The sequence below is a fragment of the Poromitra crassiceps genome, assembly GCF_964638095.1.
Source record: "Poromitra crassiceps genome assembly, chromosome: 15".
NCBI classification, from domain to species: domain Eukaryota; kingdom Metazoa; phylum Chordata; class Actinopteri; order Beryciformes; family Melamphaidae; genus Poromitra; species Poromitra crassiceps.
The window spans coordinates 28,411,462-28,438,932 of record NC_139634.1 but is presented as its reverse complement, the minus strand read 5'-3'; positions in this window follow the sequence as shown (position 1 = coordinate 28,438,932).

Genomic DNA, 27,471 nt, shown 5'->3' with positions numbered 1-27,471 from the left:
CATCTCAGATCTCTTGAGACACAAAAACAGAAAAGCCAGTGGGCTAGGTAAGCAGCACTTTTATTTATTGATGTATTTATTTAGCCTCTCTGAACAAGCCAGCGGCCTCAACGGCTTGGTGGAGAAACTCAGCGCTGTGTCTCTGGCAGTTCTGTGAGTGTTGACCACAGGTGACGCTGGGTGACTGACCACCATTTCAGCCATGCCTTTCCCCAGAGGGACGACTGCAGTACTGGACAGCCAGATGATAACATCCGCCGTCCTGCATGCTTCATCCTTTACCAGGACCTTGTGGAGATCCCGCAGCTTAGCTTGAGAATCCTGCTGTATTAAGAGCACAAGCAGTCAGCCCCTGTTCTCTGTATATTTTCTCAAGCGGAGAGGCGGAGAATCTACACTGCTTACTGGGGGGAGTGGGTTTGCTGCTCGCAATGTAAGGCTTCAGTGCCAAGTGAACGGCTACCATCTCGTTTTTGTTTTTTGTTTATTTTTATTTGTATCCAGATTTTTTATCCCATTTTTATCCCCTATTAGTGCTCATTTTAATTTATTTATCCTGGTTGCTGCTCCACCCTCTGCCGATCTGGGGAGAGCTGAAACTGGCTCCATGCTTCCTCCGAGACATGGGCAGTTAGCCAGCCGCTTCTTTTCACCTGACAGGGGAAGCTTCACCGGTAGGACATAGCACCTGGGAGGATCGTGCTATTCCAATGAGTTCTCCCCTCCCTCCGAACAGGCACCCCTAACGACCAGAGGAGGCACCACATCAGCGACCAGGATATTGCATGTTTTGGTGTGGGGTTCCTATATGAAGGAAACCCCCAGGGGGCACGGGGAGAACATGCAAATTCCACACAGAAAGGCCCTTTTGACGACCCCACCCGGGCGGTGGGCACTCGAGGACATGCGGACGGGCACACACTCCTTCAGTGCTCACAGCATGCCAGGTGGGAATCGAACCCAGGACCTTCTAGCTGTGAGGCGACAGGGCTTACCACTGCGCCACCTTGCCCTCTCCACAGAATTCTTTTTAGAAAACAATATGCGTAGAAAATTCAAATAAAAGCAGCAGATTTGGTTTGGGCCTGCTAATTAGATAAGGGAGATTGCACAACTTTGCAAAAAAGTGAGTAATGGCCATTTGATTTATTCAAGAGTCTTTATTGTCAACTGACGAGGGTGGTGAAGGTGGATGGCTGGGAAAGGCAGGAATGAAACTTGTGACAAATCTTTCTCTCTGGTTTGGGAACAAGATGATGCCATGCGTCATTTAAAGTTATGTGTGACATCCTCCTATAGACAATTCTGGAGAACTGGGAAGGGTGAAGGTTTTCCTCCTGCTAGCTGTATAGATATGTCAGTGAATGAGTAACAAATAGGCACCCTAACAAATGATTGGCTATGATTGCCCATTCTAATAACATTATTGACCAAATTCATGTAAAAAAAAAATCACATTTGGATATTGTATATCCCATTATTTCCCACGTTATTATTTTTTAAGCTGAAGTTCTATGTTTCTGTATTTCAGGATTGTGTGTTGGTACTTGGAAAAACATGCAGGGCCGTTTCCTCTTGTCACAGCTGATCAGAATTCTTGGCTGCTCTTGCTTCAAACCTTCTATTTAAGGATCACACCCCCTCCAAGCTATTGTACCAATGCCACCATGCTAATCAATCAGACAACACACAGTGTTGTGTGTGTACGTGTACATTTGTGAAGGGGTTTTTAGTCGACACTCTTCCAATGATTATGACGCCTTAAACATTAAACCTATTGCCAAATTGCCCTCAACAAGGAAATATGTTGTTAGCTAAGATAATGTGCCACCCATTATTTTAGGCTATAGTGCTCTGCCAGAACGCAGGATTATTTGCAGCCTGCAGGGTGGCGGCAGCTGCATGCTTAGAGATACAGAGCTGAAACAGGGCATTTCTGCCATTATGTTGCCAGGTCTGGAGACATGAGGTTATACAAAAATAAATGCCTTTCGGCAACTTGCACATAGAAATGGTAACATTTTATACTATTAAAAAAGCTGTAGGAGTTTCTCATTAAAATATTACTCTGAAATTAGCTGTGATGACACTCTAGGGTTAAAAAAATAACTTACAAGGTACAGTAGCTACAAAGATCTGCTTTGTGCTTTCATGTGGTCCAATTTGAGAGCAGAAACCTCTTCCTTCAGCCTAGTAAGTTACATATCAAATATAGTGGGTAGGAAAACATAATGACATAAATAGCAAACAAATATATACAATTCACTTGACAATATTTTATACATTTCCTCAATGTGAGTTAGCTGTGTTTTGCCCCTTTAAATCGGCAACCTTTCAAATATTGTTTGTCGGTTTCTCTTGATATTCTTTGCATTATTTATCTAAAGATTTCTGACCACTCAGCAAGTTATGCAGTTATGCAAAAAAAATAATGTAGTACAACACTCGTACATTTACTGACATCCAAACATTTCAACTGGTTGTAGGCCTATATGACCTCCATTCTCTGGAGGTTTGGATCAGCAAGGTTATATTTTAAGTAAGGTTTTAGAATAGATAACATGCAATAAAAAGGACTTAAGAGCTACCATAGATGGACATTGAAATATTACCTCTATATGCAGCCATTATCTGAGACTGAGAGAGACATGCAGTGTTATCAGTTGTCCTCTATATTCTCTTCAATCAACATGCATCAACTTTATATGGAAATGTTAGTCTGAGAAAAGTAGAAGATACATCATTCCAGCCTTCAGCATCTCCATCAACATTGTGATAATGTGGGATCTCTCCATGTTTCAATCGCATGGCAAAGCTTGACAATGAGAACACACCCGCTGACATGCATGATGCTCCCAAACCGTAAAAAGAGCTTGGAAGGATGTGCGCTGCACTGTAAATCAAAGGTCTCCTAACAAAACTGTCAGTGTGCCAGAGTTCAAATAAACCACTAGTAATTTTCAGACGGTGAAGGTGGTGGAGGCAGATGAACAAACTGAACTCACTATAAAAAACAGCATAGCATCCATGGGAAATCAGATCAAAGCAAGGTGAAAAATATAGAACATGCTGAATTATTATTATTTATTCCGTCAAAACCGCAAATCGACCCAACTGCTCTAAGCACAACAGTCTGGGTAAATGATGTGATTTCACATTAAGACCCAGCATTTACAATAGGATGCTGATTGCCTGAGGGGTCATATACAATTAACTAAGAACTTTGAACAAGTATAATGCCTTGTTTGAGCCACTGTCATGTTTTTCTGCACAAAGTGTATATAATACTGTATGCATCTCATCAGAGGAAAAGTTTCTCATAAAGACCTATAAGCTTGTCCAGAAGACTTTTGGTGCAATAATGATGCACATTTTTAATTGTTGGTGCTGAACGGCCCAAAGGGAGCCTCAACTCTTTCATTCGTTACATGTCAACTGTAGGTTTGTGTGGTGTTGTCTGTTTCATGAGGTGGCTTTATATGATTAAACACCACCTTGGATTTCAAAGATCTGTATCCAGGGGCGGACTGGGATCATAATTCAGGCCGGGCATTAGATACCAAGCAGGCCAGGCCGATACGGGCCGATGCGTGAAAAATTTGGGCCGTTTGAAGCTCAATTTGGGCCGTTTGAAGCCCAATTTGGGCCGTTTGAAGCCAGATTTTGGCCGTTTGAAGCCCAATTTGGGTCGTTTAAAGCCAGATTTGGGCCGTTTGAAGCCCGATTTGGGCCGTTTGAAGCCCAATTTGGGCCAAGTCCAATTTTACAATGAGATGCACCCACTTTAACCCTGAATAAAGTAATAAAACCACTAGTAAACCAGTAGGTGGCGCCTGGCCTGCTGTTCAGTGAGTGGCCTGACTGCGGGCACAAATTTTTGTTTTTTTTGTTTTTTTGCAGGCCAGGCCAGGCCAGGCCACCGGGCATTTGCCCGACGTGCCCGATTATGCAGTCCGCCCCCGTCTGTATCCACATCGCACAGCCACAATGTGACATTTTCCTCTAACAGAACATCAATGTGTGAACAGAACATCAGCAGAACATCAACAGAACATCAATGTGTGAATTTAGTCACAAATTTAACACTTATTATGCTTGTTATTAAGAAGACCACCGTCCAAGCAAGCATGATCCAAGTGCATCCAAGTGGAAAATAAACTTGAACTTGAACTTGTTAAGGGACAGAAAGACGAGATCAAAGGCATTTCTATACTGTACGTCTATCTGTGGCTTTTATTTGGAACTGCTGCTCAAATATTCTAGTGTAGGACTACATCAAGTCCTCCTACAGTATATGATGCTCCATAAAGTAGCATTTTCTAGCCTTACATTATATTATATTCTATATATCATCTAGGAGTGTGCTTATAATAGTATCCTTTTCTATCACATCAAATAGACTTGTGCTCATGTATGAAACAGTCCAAATTTGCCTCTTAAAAGAATATATAAATCTGGGAGGTTTGGTACATTTTAGAAAATGTGTAAAAAGTCAGGAATTCAGTAAGCAATGATGATAAATTCATAACTGATAACAAATGAGTGTGTGCGCAGTGCGTTGCCTGCCTCCCTGACATTACTGTGGTTGAACTGTCTGATAATGAGCATGGTTTTCATGCATTGTGAATGACTACAATCTTAAGAAATGTTTAGAATCCTACTATACTAAAAAGTTTCCTAAACAAAACCTGTTAAATGATATTTTCTCTGATAGTACATTTGCATTTTGAATACACAAAGTTATCTGGCTATTCACCCTCCTATATTGCTAAGGATCTATAGTCACCAATCACACCATGTGCAGCTTTTACAACCAACCAGCAGCATAGGCTCGTCAGGTTTTCATCATCTATATCGACAGTATAGATCCCAAACTCACACTGACATGAGCGATGGTTTGTCTGACTCAGGGGGGAGTTACCTATGGATTGATTATGTCCGTTAAGCCCCTCCCCCTTTCCCAATTGGTTGCATTGATCGAGAAGTTGCATTGAGATATATGATTGTCTATGTTGATCCCAATAATGTAGCATGAGTGACACCTTGTGTGCTGTCTCATTGGACTTGAGAGGGTGTCCTATCAATTGGTGATGTCATCAAAGCCCCTGTGCCTTTCCTGATTGGCTTTTTTTTTATCAACATCTATTGATCCCAATGTTGCATTGACATGAGTGATGCCTCATCAAAATCAGAGGAGCATTTCCCATTGATTAGTGATGTTATTTAAGCCCCTCTTTCTTTCACAATTTGCTGTTTCCCTCCATTACACTTCAGTCCATACCCCAAAAAATGAACAAAATGTGTGTTGCTTTTCATCATCTATTGAGCCCAAAGTCACATTGACATGAGTGATGCTTCATCAGACTCAAGAGAGCATTTTCTATTATCAATACGATTTAATCCCCTTGCCCTTTGCTAATGGGCTTTATTTTGATAATCTATATCTATTGATCCCCAAGTTGCACTGAGATTTGAATCGTTTATATTTGTTGATCCCAAAATTGCTATGGCATGAGTGTCGGCTTGTTGGACTTATGACAGTTTTGAGTTGTATAGATGCCATTTATGCCTCTGCTTAATTGGTTGCTAAATTGCTTGAATTATGACTCAGTAAGCACAAAAAACAAACATCTTAGTGCTGTATGGGGAAAAAATATATAATAATAATACCCAACAATTGTGATGGTTGCAGGAGGATGCATAGTAACCATTAAGCTGTTTTAGACTTTTGTACTGTATTTGGTTTCACAGATCTAAGGTTGCAACTTATCACAAATTGCATGCGTGTTCTCCCAGGTCTTTATATTGATCAAAGCAAGAAATACTTCCTGACAGTAATGATGCAAATTAGGGCTATTACCTGCTTTATATTGCTGTGGGAAATATGACTTTTGTGTCTGTATTAGCAAAATAAATGGAAAAAGTTGAATTGCTGCAAATATATATAGGACACCTACTGTAATATTGGCAATTCATAGTTCTATTATCAATAAACATGTTGAAAATATATATTGGCCGTTCATTATCTTGTACGCATGCTGTAAAGTAAATATTCTCCGATAACATATTGCTTGAAAACCTGTACAAAACGTGCACAAAGCCCAACAGAAGTGGAGGACATTCTCTTGGATGGATGTCAGAGTAGGGGGTCTGGAAAGCTGGTGGCCGTTGTAGCAATTAAACCAGTTTGTGTTTTGTGGAAAACTGTACAAATACATGTCCAATAGATGACAATAAATAAATGGGAACACAGCAGCTGAGACCATTCCTGCACCAGAGGCTTGCCATGGGTAGCCTGGAAGACTAACACAACAGATGTGTCGTACACTCCACCTGGCTGACGCGTCCTACAGAATACATCATTTAATCAGTGACCCCTCTGGCTCTGAGAGAGACAGAGACTGAAAGAAAAGTAATAAAAAAAATTATACAAAAACGAAATAAAACCAGAAAAGCATTTTGAATCCATGAGATTGGCATATGTGGCTTTAATTTCAAGCTCCTCATGAAGCAAAATGACCAATGTATTACCAGCCAAGACTAATCCTTTTTACATAAATCCCTGCATTTCCCACTTTGTCTCGTTATGAAGGCCCGGTGTGTCTATTAGATGCCACTTGTCTTACATTCCCCACTCACTCTGTGCAACTGTAGTGCTTTCCTCCTCCCTAAGAGGCATCAAATACCACGGGGTGGAGTGGGAGACAATCTCATCCATCATGCTCAATGTCTCCATGTGCCTATCATATCAGTGCAAAGCAGAAAGCATACTCACTCCACTTGCAATGCCCGCTGAAGCAGAAAATAGGGGCAAAACATAGTCTGAGTATGACCAAATAAAAAGTTGGATTGAAAAACCAACTGAAACAATAAACGTCAACAAAACAGACGGCACATTTAATGGATTGTGTTCATAATGCACAACAGCCCTTTAGATAATGTCATTCACTCCTCCAGGCCGGCACTCTGTACCATGCAGTATTTCCGGTCAATCTTATTGGGTGCATGGGGAAATCCCATTAGATTTCTTTAATGCCCTCCAGTTCATTTGAATCAGAGGGAAAAGTGATTTGAGAGAGGGTTTACAGTAGATGGTAGACAAGACAAGGGGAAGTCAGACAGTTGTGTTGAACCCTCTTCGTAGCACAAATACTATATAGCAGTGAGTTTTGGTCAGCCGTGGTCTAGAGGAGATTATTTTGCTGAATGGAGTGACATCTTTCTTAGTAAGTTTCGCTGGTGGAGATTCTTCAAGACGGCATGATAACGAGATGTCTTTAAGGGTCTAGTGTTACCAAGTGCAGTATTCCATCAGGAGCCTAAATAAAATTATAGTATAATTCGATGTAATCCAATTAAACTATAAATATGTTTTATGGGGAGGTCTTGTATTTGTAATTGTTAACAATGGCTTCCATATACATGGTCCAAATCTGCCAATTAACATACAGTATCTGTAACATTTACAACAAGTTAAAGCAGCTACGAGCAACTTTTTCGATTGTTATTAAACAGTATAATTACAATATTGATGCATCACATCTTACCTATAATAGTAGCTGAGACCAAAGCCGTGTCAATCGGAGATTGCTCCCTTAGGTGATTATTAAGTCTGTGTCTGTCTAAACTCGCGTCAACAGGGGGCTCTCTCTCTCTCCTACCGCCGGACCGGCTACACCCGGAAGTGAAACCCGGAAGTGAAACCCGGAAGTGAAACGCAGCTGCCTGCCTACCCCGTTCGCGCTGCCTAGCAACATAACATAAACAATGTGAACGCCACGCATACTCTCGGGAACATCTCTCGTTATATTCTAACAGGTTTTTTGGAAGTTATTTTGTGGTTATGGCCGAAGTGGCTGCTGCAAACCGTTTCATTTCACTTCCTGATCTGCCCTGGCCACAGACAGACTAACACTGGCCGATTCACTCAGGGTTCAAGCGAGACTACTCTGCGTTGGTCTCGTCGACTATTAGAGGTAAGATGTGATGCATTGATATTAAATTTATACTGTTTAATAACAATCGAAAAAGTTGCTCGTAGCTGCTTTAAAAAAAATACCAGCTAACACAGAGGTCATCTGATAAGAGCAATCCCATTCAACTTGATATCTCCACAATTCATTCTGTTTTTTGGCGGCCAGCAGATTGTCCAATGAAATGGAAGTTGACATCATGATGTTTTCCATCTGGACTTAGGAGCAGCGTGACAATTACAGTTTTAGACATGGCATTACAGGTTTGAACAGCACTTTAGAGATATTCCACATTGGAAGTACAGTGTGACAGATAATCTGAGCCAATGCTTATTGCTGACTGATGCATTCACCTTGCCCGCAAAAATCGAAATAGGCACATAAATACACATAGCCTACTGTACAGGGCAAACATGTTGGATCATGGCGACACACCATTGTTTTATTATAACACAAGATACAATGCAGGGAAAAGAAGCAAGGTTATAATAGAAAAACTACACAAAGGAAATCTTGGCATGAGAACATTTAAGCTGAAATGAAAACAAGGGAAACATATACAGTACTGTGCATATATGCTACACGCTAAGTACATTGAGTTGCATGACCTAGGTGAGTGATATGTGAAGCAGTTACAGTATAAGTATACTGTAACTATACTTGTATGAGCATAATATATTATCGAGTAATGTGTAATCAGAACAAAGCATGGGAGAGCCAATCTGGCACAAAGCTGCTGGTAAAACAAAATGGAATAAACTTACATAATAAATAGTATTAATCACCCACAATCGCTTTGTTCAGCTGTCACTGAGAGAATCTGAACCTTTGACAAATGTTGCTGAAGGACATAGCATGCATCGGTAATGATGATGAGTCACATCACATTTGCAACTTTAAATACCATCACTATTAGGCTGCGTACAGTCAAACATACACACTAAACACACACACACACACACACACACACACACACACACACACACACAGACAGACACACACACACACACACACATTAACCATCTGTGCACACACACTGTAATTTAACCCCTATAAAGTCCCATTGTTATGACAGAAATTGATGTGTCATTTGAATCTATTGCAATTACATTTTGATTTATTGGATGCCAGTGTGTATATGCACATGCAGTCAACCACAGGATCAGCGTTTATAGTATGGAAGGTCATTGGATCCCATGGACAGGGTTATCCTATAGTCCTGTGAAAAGGAGAGAAGGAAAGACCAGCCCTGTGAAAAGACCAGCCGGTGTGACCCTTTGAACTGTGGGAGGCCAGGAAGATTGAATTTCACATTTTGGCTCATAATCTCATCATCCACTGGGAGGATGCTGGCATTCTTTCAATTGGTCTGGATGGAGGTTTTTTATACATTGCCGTTAGTCAAAAGAGGCCAGTACAATCAGCCCTGACAGATTTAGAGCATGCTGCTACGTGCGCTGTTTGTCACAGACTGTACCTGCCACTCAACTAGCAACAGAGAGAAGAGAAAGTACGATCGCAAAAAGAACATTTTGTCATTTGCCTTTAAATATCTTCAAGCAACCTTAAAATAAGTCATTTTAGGGCCCCCTGGGGCTTAAATGGCCTACCTTAATTTTGTTGACAGGTATTGCAACCCTCACAAATAGGAGCTCTTTAATAATTCCATCGTTTCTGATAATTGCCATCCCAAACTCTCTATAGTTTGACACTGAAAGTGACTTAATAATAGGTTTACACTCTATTGAAATGTTATATAGTCATGATATTGTACACGAAGATATAGCGAAGATGACATTCTGTGTTTGACACGTGTATGGTTGAATGCAGGTATAAGATTTGAGGAATCAGCACTAGCACCTGCATTTCTCCATTGTGATGGGCTTCACATCTTGTTTAAAGGTCCATTCCGTAAGTTTAGGGAAGAAATAAATGTTCACAAAGTGTTTTTTATTACCAATGAGTGAATTTTCCGTTACATAACTTAAAAAATGAGCTCACCCTCGTCTCTCTGCGTTCAGCCATTCCAATGTTATGGTGAATAATATTATGAGCAGACTTCAGCTCCTCTCCGTCTCGGGTCACAATTTCCCAGCAAATCTAGCGGATGTGACGTTCTGCCCATTGATGAGCCTGCCTCTCAGCTCTCAGCGCTTCAGCCAGTATACACCAACGAAGAGGAAGGCTAACAACACAGGCTAATGTTACGTTCACTAGCTAATGCAGTCAATGAATGTTAGCAAACAACCAACAACACAGAGTGCAGTAAAAAGTTCACACAGAAAAAGAAAAAAGATTTAAACCCGTCTGGCCAAACAGCAATGTGACCAATGTCAGGGGGGAACTAGATTCGGGGCTGTGTTTTCGGTTCATGGAGGGACCTTACGTTAGCTTGTTGTAATTTTAGCTGCTGTGGTTTTGGCGTTAGCTTAGCTGCTTGCTAACGCAGCTATATGGATTTGTTCCGCAGTCTAGTTTGCAGTCACCATTATAAGGTGGCCCGGTTCCGTTCCGCAGCACACAATTGCTCGAGTGACATCCCCGATGACATCACTTGTGACATCACAATTGCTCACATAGACAAAGTGACATCACTAATGCTCGAGCCAATGAAACTCTGGTTGAGCGTGCGAACTGTGAAGCTAAACACATCAGTTGATATGAGTTTGGTGACACCCAAAAAAAGTGCGCATATGGCACATCCTCTCCAGAGTCTCCACCCTAGAAATTTGCAAGTATAGTAACATTTCTAGTTACTTAAAATCATTTTGCCCCCAAATAGGCCAAAAGTTACTACGTCCCCAAACAGCTCTTAAAGAGCAGCACTTTTCTCTTGATGCTCCAAGGTTGAGCCAAGGTTGGAACACCAGACAAGTCAAGGTGCTTTGACTCACCACGTGATGATTTAAGTGTGTGGGCAATTAAAAACTAGGTGCATCTAATGCATCCTGTCTCTTTCTGTCTCAAGGGGAAACATTGAATGGTAAAGATGTTAACATTGAACTTTGTGAGAAAGCACTATTTTTCTTTAGGCATCAACGTGCATCTGGAGGGAAGCAGAATGCCATGTACATGATTACAGGAAAATAACTTTTGCATTTAAGATTGCTATGAAGATAAACGCATTACTAAGGTAGCCTATATTATTAACACCTTAAGTGCCATAGCCGAAATAATTCGTCTTACATAATCCAACGCTTAAGTGCCAGAGCCGAGTTTACTCGTCTTACATAAACATTTTTTTTTTTTTGACAGTGGGACATCAATCAACAACTTTTACATCTTCGAGATCACTATTGGAGCAAGATAATGTGTATAATCTATTTTACCGACCCACTAAGTGTTGACAGTGCTCCCCCAGACGACCGAAATCAAAGAAAAAACTGCCGCGGGACCAAGCCGTTCAAGGAAATGCCGTGGCGATTTTACAGTAACAGACTTGTCTTGCCTGAGAGCGGCCGCGCACCGGCAGCAGCACACAGAGAGCGGAGAGCGATTTGCAAAATAGATCATAGGTGAAACACACTTTGAAACACCTCAGAAAGGCCAGAATCAACATCTGCCCATCGCCCACGCATTCCCCGGCCCATCTTGACTCGCACAAGGAGTGTCTGCACGCAGGCAAGCAGGCAGGCAGGCACACAGGCAGGCAGCAGCAAAAGCGCTTCTGACACGCCCGCTGTACAGCCAGGAGGAAGGAGGAGAAGACACACGGAGGGAGGAGTTTGAATGAGAGGGGTGTTTCCTGTTGTTATGGAGGAAATTACTGTTCAAAACTATTGTTTAGAATGTCTGACGGTCTTACTGATGCCAAAAATGAATGGTTAAAGTGACTGTTTCACAAAAAGCCATTTATCTCTGAATAAATTTCCAGACGCTGAAACCATGCTGTACTCAACGGCTAATATCTACATAACTACTAACTCTGCAAACTAACTCTTTTAGACAGAGAAAGCACACATTCTATTAGTTATTTTTAGATGATTGGTGTTCATGAATTCTTAACAGAAAAGAATCCTCGGCTGTCTCTAAAATGAGCCAGAATCGTCAAAAACACCCCTGGCACAACTTACCTACAGGAATGAAAACATGGCTGGCATTCAATGTGTTAAGTATCCTTCAAAATTGTATTTATGTATTGAGCATTCTAAAATCAAGTGTTAACCTGATTTCTCAATAATTCAGACATACGAACACTGTACAGTAGAGTAGCCTACTATTATATGTACAGTATTATGCTTTTTTCAATTGGATTCTGCTGAATGAAATGATGGGCCTTTTTCACAGCGGCCATTTTGTGTTGAAATGGCAGGGTAAAACACAGGTGCAAGCAAAACATTAATGAGGGTTTCCAACCTCCAATCATAGAAGTTGGAAGCCCCCTGGGAGTTAGTAACCTGACTCCGCCAGATGGGGCGATATTGAGTTCACAAGTTCACAATACACAATAGACCAGAACTGCGTCGCGTCTTCAAGCGTCCAGCGCCAAGGCCACGCGCACCCCTTTTTAGGGGAAACCCACCATAGTAAAAGACGGTACAAGAAGCCAAAACCACTTCAAACAAACTATTTAAAACGGTTTAATTTGATAGAGATATGCCGAAGAGTTGCTGTGTTGTTATAGTTTCACTAACAAAACAAAAAAACGGGTCTGCGATAGATCTGGATACAGCCTTCATATAAGGCAAGTACCTCGTGTCATGTATCTTGCGCATTCTATGGCCGGCCGAGTTGAAATATATTGTCATGTCATGCTCCTTTGGGTCATTTATAAACTAAATGAATTCTGTTATTTTCTATAGATTTTTTTGGAACTGCTATTTTACATTGAAGTCAACGCGAGTGGCTTGTGTTGTCCCCTAAAAAGGGGCGCAGCCTTCATGTTTTGCAAATTACCCAGATGTGATGTGCTGGTCTGGTCTATAGTGGTAGGTTGTGAAACAAATGTCAAGCAAACAAACCCATCCATGTGGCAGCCTCAGGTTAGGGAGTTAGACCCACCCAGTCTGCCCAGCCAGGAAGGGTGACATCACTGATGACATCATCACTGATGACATCATTGCTCGAGTGACATCACATCATTAGGTAATTAGGGCAATTACCTAATTAAAAAATCCGGCTCCATCAGGTCACCAGCAGGAGTGCTCTTTACACTTCCTGAAAGTTTTAGCCTGATCGCACATAAAATGGCATAGCTGTGGCCGAACAAAATTCTGCTCACAGACACTTCATACTGTAGTAGATTGGACTGACAGAGGTTCATCTAGTTTGTTTTAGCTATACATGTTCCAGACAAAAAGCCTCCACAGCAATATACGAGGAGCAGGGGAAAGAAGGGGGTGTAGTAGTCTTCTGCCTATTTCTCAAATTCTCTCCACATAATCACCTGCAACAGGATTAGTTCAGGGGCTTAGGGTCTGTCACTAGGTCCTAAATATTTTTGCCAAAAGCCCCAGCTGGCCCTCCCCGTTATTTGGACCAGACACTGGAAAGGAGATCATGCCATGCCTCCATCTATTTCTGCATCCTCTTATGTATCCATCTGCCCATTTACAACACTGAGTTCTCCCTGTGCCTTCCTCTGGACCATGGACCAGTCCAGAAACCTACCACTACCTGTCTCCTCTGAATATATTTATGTAATATATATATATAATTATTTATTGAGAAATCCAAGATGGCGTCCCAAGAGGGCCACCCAAATTGCGACTATGCATGTGTCCAAATTGCACGGGCTTTGGCGTTCTTCCTTTAAACCCACTGGGCCCAGGTGCACCCAATATGCCTGACGACAGACGACCCCAACACCCCAACACCTCCTGCAAGACAGGACCAGGAGAGTGGGAGGGTCGTCACAAACGCTAAAATCTTATTAGATGGGGGACCCTGGGACAAAATTATGTCAATGATTTGTGTCCGTTTAAGGGTCCTTGACGTGCAAACGTTTGAGAACCACTGAAGATATCCAAATGGACAGTGTATCATAACAGTTACTTCACTCTCTGTGCCCATGTCAGCAAATAATATATTGGCAGGTGAAGTCATGGGTGTCTCTGATCTTTGCTATGTGCATTTTGTTTCCTGCAATGTCACCATTTGCTGATTGAATTGAAGGCTTGGGAAACGACATTGCTGTGTTTGGCATATTTTGTCAATGATTGCTCTTAGCTAGTAAAGCCCAGCGAGTTAGCCAACAGTTGCAAAAACACAACTTGGTTGACCGTGCAACTTGCAAACTCAGCAGATTTGAGAAGAAAACTATAAATACAGCACATTTTATTTGAGATGCACTCATGATTAACTAACAGTAGATTTACTGCTCATTTGCTTGTATTTTAGCAGATTCCCCCCATTTAACAGCCATTATAATTATGTACAAGTAAAATATGTTTTTTTTTTAAATATGGATAGACATAACATCTTTGAAAATCAATGAAAAATATGTTGATCACAAAATGAGTTATTACAAATGAAAGCTGAGGATAGAATGCTGCTGCTGAATGTCCTTGACTGAATGAAAAAGCAACAGTATGACACCAGTTATTGAAGTACCGTACACAGGAAAGACTAAAGCCTTTCACTATAGGGTATTACAAGCAAGAACTGGCTCAAGTTACTTTTACATTTCCAAGTTTAGTGCAATATTTATATTTGCCAAGCAATTGTGATAATAGGAAAATATTTCTAGATTTGTCCTTCCCTAAAAACAGCTTGTTAGAACACTTGTAATTGAAACCAGTGATTACTGCAAGCCAAAAGCTCATTTTGAAGATTTCATAGTATTTCATTATCGCCCAATAGGCCGCTGTTTATTTATTCATTTATTTAACCTTTGTTCACATGTCCAAATGTGAATTACAAGTTGTGTTTTATTCATTTGTTCAGTAAAAGTGATTCTGATTCTTGCATCGCCAAACGTACGACTTTATTAGGCCTTGAACTATCCAAGGAGGATGTGCGATGAGCAACACAGAAGGAGCCACTGTTGATGCAACTTCATCTTTCCAGTTTATAACTAACAATTTCATGTAAAGTTCTAGATCCATTTCCTGGAAATCATCACCAAGAAATAAGTGACTTGTAAAAATGAGGCGCATAAACACGGCCAAGGTTGAAGTACCAAAATCAAACAGGCATGCGTACATCGATCTCAGGTCAAGCATAAACGATGCAATTCCAACACCTTACAATCCTGCTAATCTCTGGGTGCTTATCAGCGTGGAAAGACGAGGGAAAGATGAGAGCCTCCTGCTGTTGCTTATCCCTTCCCAGCATGGCCACCACGCTGATCAGAGGAGAACACAGGTGGAGACCTGGAACGGTGTCATCATCGATGCTCAAACAGTCTGGCCCGGGCTACAGGAGCTGGATTTAGCCAGGGTGGGAAATGCCAGCCAAATGGTTTTTCGCTCCTCTTGCTCCTGCTCTCCACTCTCATAACAATATCAGGGGCCATTCCCGAGGAGAGAGAGAAGGCTAATATTGAACAGGCAGGCCAGACAAATGAGAGTGAAGTGTGTTTAGCCACCTGTGGACCAGCTGGAGAGGAGATGCTGTACGAGAGCACCATGTCCTCAGAGATTCAGCCTGAGGAAGAAAAACAATGAAAACAACAGAAGTACTGGGCCCGCTGTTACATAGGAAATTAAACAGAGCCTTTATAGGCATTACTAATGCATGCTGCTCTCACAGAACTTGGTCTTTTATCACTGTTAGGTGCTTTGAGGCATCCTGTGACTTGGCAGAGTAGAATGCTGTGTGTGCTTGTGGCACATGGGTTTAAATCCGGTTATCGACCTTTGTCCATTTGTACATTGAGAGCAATGTCTGTCAAATTCCTTGTATGTCTACATACAGTACTTGGCCAATAAAGCTGATTCTGATTCTGATTGTCACATGATGCACATTGAACTAACAGGATAGTAGTTTAAGTGTGATGCAGTATCTGTGTTCAATTCACACATACTAAACTCCCATAAATAATAATATTAAAAATCTTCTTCCAAGAGAGAAGCAGATTCAGACCCCAACTACAGAGCAAGTACAAACATGACCTTCAAACATACATGTAGTTGCTAAACAAATTGTGGCAGTGAATCTTATATGTTGCTGCTCACTATTGTGTTGTGATATATTGCCGTCCTCTGTCATAATTGTCTCATCACTTTGCCAGATGTTGATGGTGTAGTTACATTTCCTGCTCACACCAATAAACATCATCATTATCATCAAAGTGTTGTTCACTGAGTTTTATACCATGAATACCAGGGTGAATACTCTTTTCTGATTGGCCGGCAGGTGTGCGTTAAGTAATGTATAATGTACAGCGAGCTGGTCATTATTGGAAAATAACAGGCCGATAAGCTGATCAGATCACCAGTGGAGGTGAGTTGATTATGCCTTACTTCAAAGTCAATAACAGAGGATATGATTTTATGCATCAACTAGAAGTGCAGACCTCCACCAGGGCCAATGCTTCATTCTGCTATGATATGCAGATTTTGTGAGTCGGATCAGAACCCTGACCCTGACCCACCCACATTCCCCCAGCCACTCTGCCCTTACCCACCCCTCGAACCCCGACTCTCTATGACCTTCCTATAGCTACGGCCCCTATTCCCCAGCCCTGCCCCTTTCCTTGACCTGACCCGGATTGGATCCACTCCAAAAATGTAATGGGTTCTTCCTTGTCCCATGCTACACCCTTCCACCAAGTTTCATGAAGATTGACCCAGCTTGGCCTCCCGAGTCCCCCCCCCCCCCCCCCCCCCCACACACACACACACAGACTTTTTCCCTTCCTTGTCTCCTCTTGTTTGATCATTCGTCGCTCGCCTTGGCTTCTGCCCAGGACCTGGCCCGTGGGTGTGCCTGGCTTCTGCCCAGGACCTGGCCCGTGGGTGTGCCTGGCTTCTGCCCAGGACCTGGCCCGTGGGTGTGCCTGGCATCTGCTGGTCACCAGACAGATCCCTGCACGCCCAAGGTCTAAAGTCACCCATATCCTCCTTTTTTCATAATCGCTATTACGTATCATTATTGTTCATTACTACCCACCTTACCTCTTCTCTTCTTTACCTCTCTCCAAAATAAAATGTTAACATCAACATTTGATCTGAGAGAGCTACCTCAGTCATTCAAAAAGTTGTATAGGAGAGAGTTTCTATGAAAATGTCAAAAAATTAAAATGTCAAATTTTCACCATGTGAAGGGTCACATGATATTCTAAATATGAAGGAAATGATCTCAGACTGACGTTATGAATATCATCTTTACTCAGGGCGTATCGTAACAGGGCTGCATGAGGCTTCCATCCCAACAGGATTAGACGTCCAGCACTTTGGGAGCATAAGGGGCGGAGTGAAGAATACCAAAAGGTGCTGCGACGGAAGGAATGGAGTGGAGGGGCTGAAATCATACAATATATTGACTAACTCAGATATTGTATTGAGGACTTCAGACCAATAATAATACAAGGAAGGGCATGACCACAACATGTGCCTGAGAGCATCGGCAGCTTGGCAGCATCTGTCAGATTGGATCAACGCCGCCAAAGATTTGAGGAAGCCTCACTTTAGTCCAGTGGTGCCGTGAACAACTTTAAACTGGGTCAGGCCATGCCGGCCACAGATGGATGAGGAATGTACCCATTGCAGAGTGTCCTCCGTTTACTCCTCTGGGATGCTCTTCCTCCCAGAGAGATTTCACACTGTTCAGAGAGGCGGGACATAAGAAACGTATGAGGTCACATAATTGTGATATCTTGTTTTCCATTACAGGTAATGGGAAGACAGACGATATTAACACTCTAATGGGCATTGTTGTATGCATCATATCCGAAGAGGTATTCTAAATACTGTTGGCATAATGACCCATCGCAGCTCCCAGAAAATCAATGGTTATTTCCTTCAGACAATCGGCATGCCTGGCTGTTCTATTACTTCAATAGCATTTGAATCCATTTACTCACTGATAATCCATTCACAGTAACTCACTATACCCAATTATCTGCTCTACGCTGACATCAGTCCACCCTGCGCTCCATGTTAGCACTGATCACTATTAATCTAATCAATTATAGAATCATTTGACAAGCCAAAGGCTAAGCAAATCTCATACTAACTGAGCTCTCTGCAACATGTCATGCATCGTAATGAGAGTGCTTGATGATATCCCCCAGCCAGAGCCATTTGCATGGCAAGAAGGGCGGATGATTTGAAATATTGAGCATTCGATAGTTCACGAGCCAAGGACCGCACCATCAATTGAATGCAAATGAGGATGTTTATTTAACGAATATGAATGATGAAGAGGAGCGACTGCGATGAATGGAGGAGGGAGAGATGTAGGCGAAGCGTCGGTGGTGGGCGGAAGGTCAGCGGCATACCCAGGGGGGCGCTGTAGGAGAGAGGAGTGGAGAGAGAGGGAGAGAAGAGAACAAACAGGTATGCTGGGCAGGTAGGAATTTTAAAGGGAAATGTACAACAGCAGTGATTGAGGTGTGGTCCTGCTCGCGAACCTCAGCTACCAACTGGCTCAGTGGTTAACACTGTTGCCTCACAGCAAGAACGTCCCGGGTTCGAACCCCGGTCTGTCCCATGTCCTTTCTGTGTGGAGTTTGCATGTTCTCCCCGTGTTCGTGTGGGTTTTCTCCAGGTGCTCCGGTTTCCTCCCACCATCAAAGACATGTACTGTATGTTAGGGTTCATACTCCGGTCAGTGCCCCTGACCAAGGCAATGGCAAAAGAACTGGAGTTGGTCCCCGGGCGCTGCACTGCGGCTGCTGCCCACTGCTCCTAGTTCTCGGAAGGTTCCTAGTAGAGGATGGGTCAAATGCAGAGGATGAATTTCCCCACGGGGATAAATAAAGGATAACTTAACTTAGTCCTAAAACCCTTAAGTTAACATCAACTGGTTCCCTCGTCTCAAAGTCAATGGGAGTTTTATGTGGGGATGTTGGTTAGATGCCTGAAATAAGGTCTGTACAAAAGTTTATGAAACTGAGACCTTTGTGTTCAGCAAGATAACACAAATCACAAATCAACACCATTTTTATCATTTTTGAAGCGTTTTCTGGCGATCGCGATATTTGCCACATTTACGCTTCAAAAATCATAAAAGTGGTGTTCATTTATGAAGATGATCTTGCTAGTTTCATTTCATCTCTCAGTTTCATAAACCTTTGTTCACACCACAGACCTTATTTCAGGCATCTAACTAAAATCCCCATACAAAAATCCCATTGACTCCCAGCGTGATGCTAACTTCCGCGTTGGCCTACAGAAACCTGTCATCCCTGCGGTACTCTACAATGTATAGCTCCGAGCGAAAACCGCCGTGGCATTGTTGCTAATTACACATTCTGAACCATGGAGGAGGAGGGGGGGGGGGGGGGGGGCTCCCCTGAGAGCTGACTTTCCTCAGCCCTGATGCACACACGCTCAGAAACATCATATCCTTGGTTATAATGGCTGCGCTTTGATTGCATTCTGTGGGATATTCTGCACATCATTAACCTATAGCTGAAACTCCCCAGACAGTTGGTGCAATAGAGAGGACACAGTGCTCTATCCCCTCTGCTCCAATAACTAAAGAGTCAAGATAATTAGGGCCCAGTTAACAAGAGGGGATGCAGATTCTCCTTCCCATTGTATAGTTCAATTATAATTTGCTCCCAGCGGGCTTAACATTCTTGGGAATAGTCACGACGCATGCCCACGGGTCAGCCAAATACATTCGCTGCTTATATGGGGTGACATTTCCACAGGAAGACAGGTGTAATCCTTTGGTTATTGCATGTCAATAAGCCCAATTCAAATGCTGGAATGGGTCATTTAGCTCCCCACACTGAGAGCAGCTCCGGTGAAAGTTAGCCCTTCTAATAAGAGGGGGAAGTAAGAGGGAGCATAACAATGGCAATGCATAATGGATTAGCTCAGGTTTGCCGGCTGAATTTTAAGCAGGTGCTATAGTACACACAGGCCACCTGAGCTCCGTTACAACACAGTTGTTAAGGTGGGAATAAGCCGCGAGGTGAACGCCCACCTTGACACTCACTTTGACACGCATGATATAGATAAATGAAGCATGCTAATGGGCTTTCTCCAGGCTCACCAGCACCAGGAAAGGATAATCTAAGGACTTGTCCCAGCTTGGATTAATTTTATTATAATAACAGGAGAATAGGCAGGAAAAATGCAAAAGCAATATGGGCCACTTGAATAAATAAAGTATGGTAATATGATCAAACCGTATAAAAAACTTGAATAATCTATGCAACATAATACAGTTCTATTATGTAATTTCAATTTATACAATGTAAAACTCACACAATAAAATAACTTGTAAGGTAATTTGCCTCTGAGAAAACAGCTAGGCGGCGGCGACGACGGTGGCACGGTTGAATTGGAAAAACTGATTAGGTGATGTCAAAAAGTTGCTATTCTCAATGACTGCAGCCAAGATGTTCCCATAAATACGCAGCTGTTGAATGGGTGGAGGATGTCAGAGTGAAAAGTTGCCGTGACTGGTGCCAAGATACACAGCGCTTGGAAATAGACACAGGTACACACACCCGGCGCTGCCACGAGGTACTGGCACATGTTGAAGTGGACTTGGCACTCGGGCTGGCGAACAGATGTTAATCCAGGACAGATAATTACATCAGTGAGTGAGCAGACATTTTTCCACTTAATTTCCGTCTTTTAAAAGTGTGACTACTCCCCAAAGGCAATTGCTAGCGAGATGCCCCTGGACCTGGTTCCTGGGAGGAAGCCCAGAGCACCTCCACAGGGAACCTGATCACTGGGCTTGAGCATGGCTTCATCCTCAGTGGGAAGCCTGTCAATGTGTTAGCATCAGTTCCGCAGGTTGGTTGGTGCGCGTGTGTGTGTGTGTGTGTGTGTGTGTGTGTGTGTGTGTGTGTCTGTGACACGGTTAGGAGTTGAGTTGTCAGCAACCTGTGTGTGTTTTCTGTTTTTTATACGCTTTCAAAAATGCACATACTAATGAAGCAGTTTAAAAACTGAAGGCTTTCCATTTAATTGTTGTGAAAATAATCTTTTGTTTAATTGCCAATTGTGTTCTTCAACTCCACACAGAAAAATAAAGGTGTGAACTGGGACCAAAAATGGTTCTTCAGACTAATACCATTTCTGGTTCCAGATTCAATATTCACTTTAATAGCCAGAGTAAGTAATCACATTACAAACAAGTAATTTGTCTTAGTGCAGGTATGCAGCATAACAGTCACATCAACGGTAGAAGACAAAGCTATATAGAAACAATCATGAGCAATGCGAGCTGCAGGGTAGGTGAGGCCACACAGTGGCCGAGCCGGCGAGCCCGCGTAGCAGGTGGGCCTTTCTAGTATATTATAACTGCAAATGCGGCTAGACAAGGGCAGATAAACAAAAACACAATGCTGGTGTTGTTGTTGTTTTTTGAAGAACCATTGACTTTAATGAATAAACTTTATTTTTAAGAAGTAAAAGGCCCAAACAATCAATTTTGTTCTGCGTTGTATGTATAGTGGTACATCTCCCCTTCCCATCTTACTGTAAAGTGAGGTTTCTAATCCCACCTATTATTCTGCCTAGCCTAGTTAATGAGAGTAGGTCTCGACATACCAACTTACTCCCACAGGTACATTTGCAGTGTTTTATCTTGCCAACAGTCAGGCTGGATAAGGTGATAGCAAATAACTTTAGTGCGCTCCGGTGTCAAATGATTCTTCATTATTGTCTATCTGGAAAGCGGTAAGTAGGTTAGATGAGAACAAGACAATTTATCAGTGGCTCTTGTTGTAATTTAGCAACCCAGATCCACAATGGCACAGGGTTGAGCTGGGGGACAACGGTTCTCCCCTGGCCAGGCCCCAATAAATCTCACTTTAAATGAAGTTAGCATGTTCTGCTACATTGCTTAATGAGCTGAGCTAGTAAACAATGCTGTGGTACTCTGTCTGATTGATCGCTGACAGCAGCTTTACAGCTCTCACAAGGGCCCGGAAAGGACAGCAGGCAGGGCGTGGTCTTACGGCAGATGCTTTCATCACTTCCCCCTCACAAACAAAATGCGGGCGTTTCCTTTCCTCGACACTCAATAAAGTCGAGGGAGTAAGTCCTCCAAAGGGTGACTTCAGGGGTATTATGATCGTGTACGTGTGTAGTGTGTTGTAGGCCAGTGTGTGTTTGTGTGTGCGCACGTGCTTGTGTTTGTTTGTAGGTAGGTGGGGAGGAAGGGCGCAGAACTGCATTAGGGAAATTTACAGTCCATAAGACATTAGATAATTCACGGTGTGGAACCGGGCGATAAATAAAAGCACGGGCGTGGGTAAATAGTCTGCAGCCAGGAGTGTCACACTTGAAAAAGACCTTCCGTGCCCTTCACAAGGCAAGTGGGCACCGATAACTCCCCCCTGCATACCTGCACCCTGTCTGAAATACAAATGCCCTTTTCTCAAGGCCTCTACGTAGGATGCTTTTTATTCTAATGAAATTAGAATACATTTAGAATGAAATTAGAGTGTAGACATGCATTTTTTGAGTGAGTCACCTAATGAAACTTATAAATGTCAGTTTGGATTACATTATTGAGTTTTACAATCTGGCTTCCAGGTGTGCTCGTTTTCTGATCTGACATTTCTGATTTTCAGTGAAGTGCCCCTGTCTGCTTCTCGTCGACAATTACCCTTCCATAACCCTCACAAATTGTAATTAATCCTATGCCACGCAATGAGCTATAATGAAGGGTACGGGCCGCGTGGTGTGGGAAATGAAGTGTACAGTATTGAGCAGTGTTGATAGCCAAAAAGCCCTCGCCCATTGATTCCGAGGAGAACTTAGTTTAATGTCCTTGGAAAGTGCAGCAGGTAATCTATTGAGTTATTAATCTGTGAAGGGCCAGGGAATGTTGTGGTAAATTGCAATTCCTAGGGGAATTTCTTCGCCCCCTCCACTCTCTCTTCCATCTAAACCCCTGTAGAGGTTTTCAGTATTAATCGAACAGCCGTTTCTCCTCTGACCTTAGATATTACAGTCCTTGAACTATAGTGAGGCCGAGGGGGTGGGCGTGGAAGTGAACGGAACTGAGATCTAACTTTGGGTCCTGGGGGAATTAATTTGCTGTGACACTAGTGTCGACAAGAGGACATGACAGAGCGACATGTCATACACAGGAAACATGCTTAACACTTCCAATCGTCTCTGGTGTGAAAGGGAAATCACCAGGATAACACTTGCGAAGCAGAATAAAATCTCATCGGGGGCTTGTCTTCCTGTCACAAAAATAACAAGCAATAACACATGGTGCCGCAGTTCACATGCAGTTCAAATTGTCCCAATTGTGACACGTCCCTTCTGATAGTGTGGAAAGCATTGTGCTGGGATGGAGATGGCACTCCGCCGGCCGGCTCGCTGGCCTCAGATATGTGACAAATGCATTTTGAAAAGGTGCAGGTGGCAGATGAGCCCCGGCAATTGAGAGTGAGCAGCATATCCCTGGGCTGGCTGGCATGGACTCATTGGGAATGCTGATATGCTCCATATGTGTTTAAGCGTTCTGCTCATCAGGGAGCCCAACTGATGCTAGCCCAGGTCCCAGACCTGGCACCTTTTACATTGGGCTAACACCATCTAAGTGTGCCACAACCAGGCAGAGAAGAGCGAATGACTGTAACCTGCGTTGTGTAGTCCTCCCCCGCAGCTGGGCATCGCAGCCATATGGCTTTTATCCTCCTTGCTAGAGTGTATGTCATCTAGCGCCTCTCCCTAATGCGTGGGGAGGGGGGTTACTCACTCACTGTACAGCACAACCACTGGCTATCGTTACATGACCAGTAGAGGACGCAGAGCAGGGTGGTCGCATGATAATTTATATTCTGTTAATAATACCCATATGATAATATTGTGTAAATAATTCAGCACATTTTAATTATTTCTGTTTCTTTCTGTTCTCGCCTTGTCTCCCTCCCCCAAGCCCCCCCCCCCCCCCCCCCCACTCACACACACACACACACACACACACACACACACACACACACACACACACACACACACACACACACACACACACACACACACACACACACACACCACGTGACGCAGTAGCCTAAGTAGCTATTTCAATTCATTATCCATTACAGTAAGTGCATTATTGCTCTTTTTCTATCCTTTTGTATACAGTTATGGTTACAGACTCTCACCACTACTATTTTGAGTGTAATTCATTTACCCCCCCAAAAAAGGTAAAAACAAAGTTAAAGATGAATTTGACTGATATGTAGCCACCTTATTTCTAGCTGCCATGATGCCTTACGTGAAATATGGGTGCTTCTTCCAGTGTAATCCTCCCAGCCCACTCCCACCGTTACATTGTTGACACGGACACAATATAGCCCGTCTGTAAACCATGTTTCAAAGCTGCAGGCAGGCGAACCACGAACGGAGCAAATCACATCCAGCTTGGCCAAAAATCTCGCCGATAAATATCCTGAGTTGTTCAAAGAGCAACAGAAATAGCGGATGTGATAGATAACATTATTACATTCCCTCAATAAGTCGTCAAACGAGTGTTGTGACAAGCAATTTTTTTTCCAGCATCGGAGTTTTGAGGAAATGCACTAGCTGCAACAATCAGTCATGTTCTAAAAACTGGACCTTGCACCCACAATTACTTTACAGCGGGGCATTAAAAAATAAGGTGGATACAGTATATATATATTTAAAAGTTTTCTATAGATATCGCAATAATATCATTATTGTGAATTCTCTTGCCCACGATAATCATGTCGTGAAAATCTAATATGGTGACAGCCCTAAAGCAGCGGGATAGTGAGATGTTGTGGCAGAGGGAGGGAGAGAAAGGGAGAATGGAGAAGGGAGGGAGAGACATCAAGAAGGGAGGTTATGAACATGAGAGATGGACAGCAGATTGTGGCTCTCTGTCCCCGGGGTCAGCCTTGTGTTTTCCTCCATCTTCTGCCCATGTCCCAGGAGGATCTTAACCCCAGCCACAATATGGCTCAATTATGGCCAGCCATGGGTCCAGCTATTCTCCAGTGGCATGTAAGGAGGAATTAAGATGGTGTAATATCTGAGGGATCACACACCTGGAAGCACTGACCTGATATGTGACATATAGGTTATCTTGGCTGGAACTTTTGTTCTGGAAGAATAGTCAGAGGAAAAGCCATGTTCAACAAAATTGCTTGCACGACTCATTGTGCTGAAGGACAAGAAACCTTGTCGGTGCAGTATGGTGTTCATGGTACACTTGGTTTTTCTTCTCCGAATTATTACATTGAGATGAAGGGTGTGTGGGGTAGAGAAAAGTCACAGGTGTCAAAATGGATTCTTGAAAATGCTATTACATGAATGACAGCTAACACGCAGTGTCTGTTCTCCACAAAGAAGGGTGGGGAAAGTAGATGTGACATTTAGAACACAATTGTATCATTTCTAGGCTAGGAAGAAGTGTTTGTGCACATTCCAATTCAATCTCCTCCTGACATAAACACACCGACATAAAGACACGCACCCATCCACAGAAGAGTGCCTTCGCTCATGGGAACGCTCGTTCTTGCGATGGCATACTCGGAACACGGAACACAAAGGCGGCCTGTTCATTTTGTCACAATACACCTGTAAACTGGCCAATATATCACAGCCATATCAATACTGATAAATGTCAAGACTGAGTGGTACTTTCCCTCTCAATGTCTGTTCCATGGCGCCATTTCTAATAAGGGCACTGTAATGTAAATGAGTAAATGAGGCCTGCGGGCTCTAACTGTAGTGTAAGGGAGCCTGTCATTTCCAACAGTTAAATGCAAATCGTGCGCTATCACCAAGCGCACTCTCGAGCCATGGATATGATGGCTTTGTGTTGTCATGCAGCAGAAGCTACATGGCCTTTGGAGGAGAAACAGACCCCTGACAGAGAACAGCACTCCTGACTGAAAGGGAGGTGTCAATCGCATGAGCGGATGACAGAGTATCACTCACTAATTATGGGTTTCATTACGCGACCATGCACCCCTCTCCTGGCATGTACATGCACAGACACACACACACATTCCATACACACTAGACACTACAGTAGCTGCAAACAGGAAATAGGAAAACACTTTTTTGAAATTCACACATCAAAACAAACGTGTGGAAAATCCTCTGGCTTGGCTTTTTGGCTGTCGGGGGGGAAAAACCAAAACAGGTTTGAGTTGCGGAAAGGCATTGCAATAGAGAAATGTCAAAAGAGATTTTAATCGCAGATTGTGTTGGGTGCTTATAGAAACAGCTAGAACAGTGCACTCAGTCTTTGTATTCATTTAAAAGCACATGTGCACTGCAGTCTGCACTAACTGCTCGAAATCTCAGATGGAGCAGTGATTTAGGAATGTCTAGTTTTGTCCAACTTGTTTTCATGAGTTCCAATTAAAGACTATGAGAGAGTCTTTGAGTACACCTACTATATGTAAGCAATTACACCATTTGCTCTCAGAAAAGCGTTAGTCTGCTTTGAGTTTGTGTTTGGAGAAATGACTGATGGGAAGATGTATGAATGCCTTGTGGAAACTGTCGAGTGACAGTTCAAAATTGGTGGTTTGGAAATGTTTTGCACCTGCAAGAGTGCATAATGATGATCTGTCTACTGTAGGTCACATGTTTGCTGTGTGTGTGTGTGTGCATGTGTCTGCACTGCCAAACCGTGCCAAACACACAGAAAAACATGCTTAAAAACGTAAACACGTTGCCCCTCCCTCATTACCACCACTGGGGTGCCCTTGAGCAAGGCCCTTAACCCCAACCGCTCCAGAACTGCTCAGTGGCCAGCAAATCAGACTGATGTACTGGCAGCTTCCAGGTGTGAATGTGATCAGGGCACTCCGGAAATACATAGCATTGCTCTCAGTGAGACTCCCCTAAATAACGGTTAAAATATATATACTGTATATAAATATATTTGCAACATTTTTGCTAAAGATAAACTTATTGTGAGCTGCTATTGCACACAAATGTGCACTGTGTTGCATGTTGCCCATGTAACCTCTATCTTTTTGACATATGACAAAGGACCTGGACATCTTTCATAAACTCCCCTCATCATAATAATGGGAGCCAGTGACATTAAGGTAGTCGACTCAATCTCTCATTCACTCTTTTATTCTCATATGTGTGTGCGATAATGCTTTGGGGGAGGCCATTGAAACCTAATGAATGGATGTAATGGAGAGTCTGGAGTAATACAGTATTGAAGTCTTTTGTGGGTTTTATGGATCTGAGGCTAATTAATGAAAAATAGAGGGCGCATTGTCTCCCATCAAATCCAATCCCTAATTCACCAGGGTCCCAATCACCCCTTCACTGGAGCCTAACATTTTAATCATGCTACCTCCAGAGCACAAGGCCAGTCCCCTAGTCGATTATTGCAATTCAATTTAGCATATTAATTATAGCCGCTGCTGAAGGGTATGTTCTTTTCTCTCCACTCGAGGTGAACC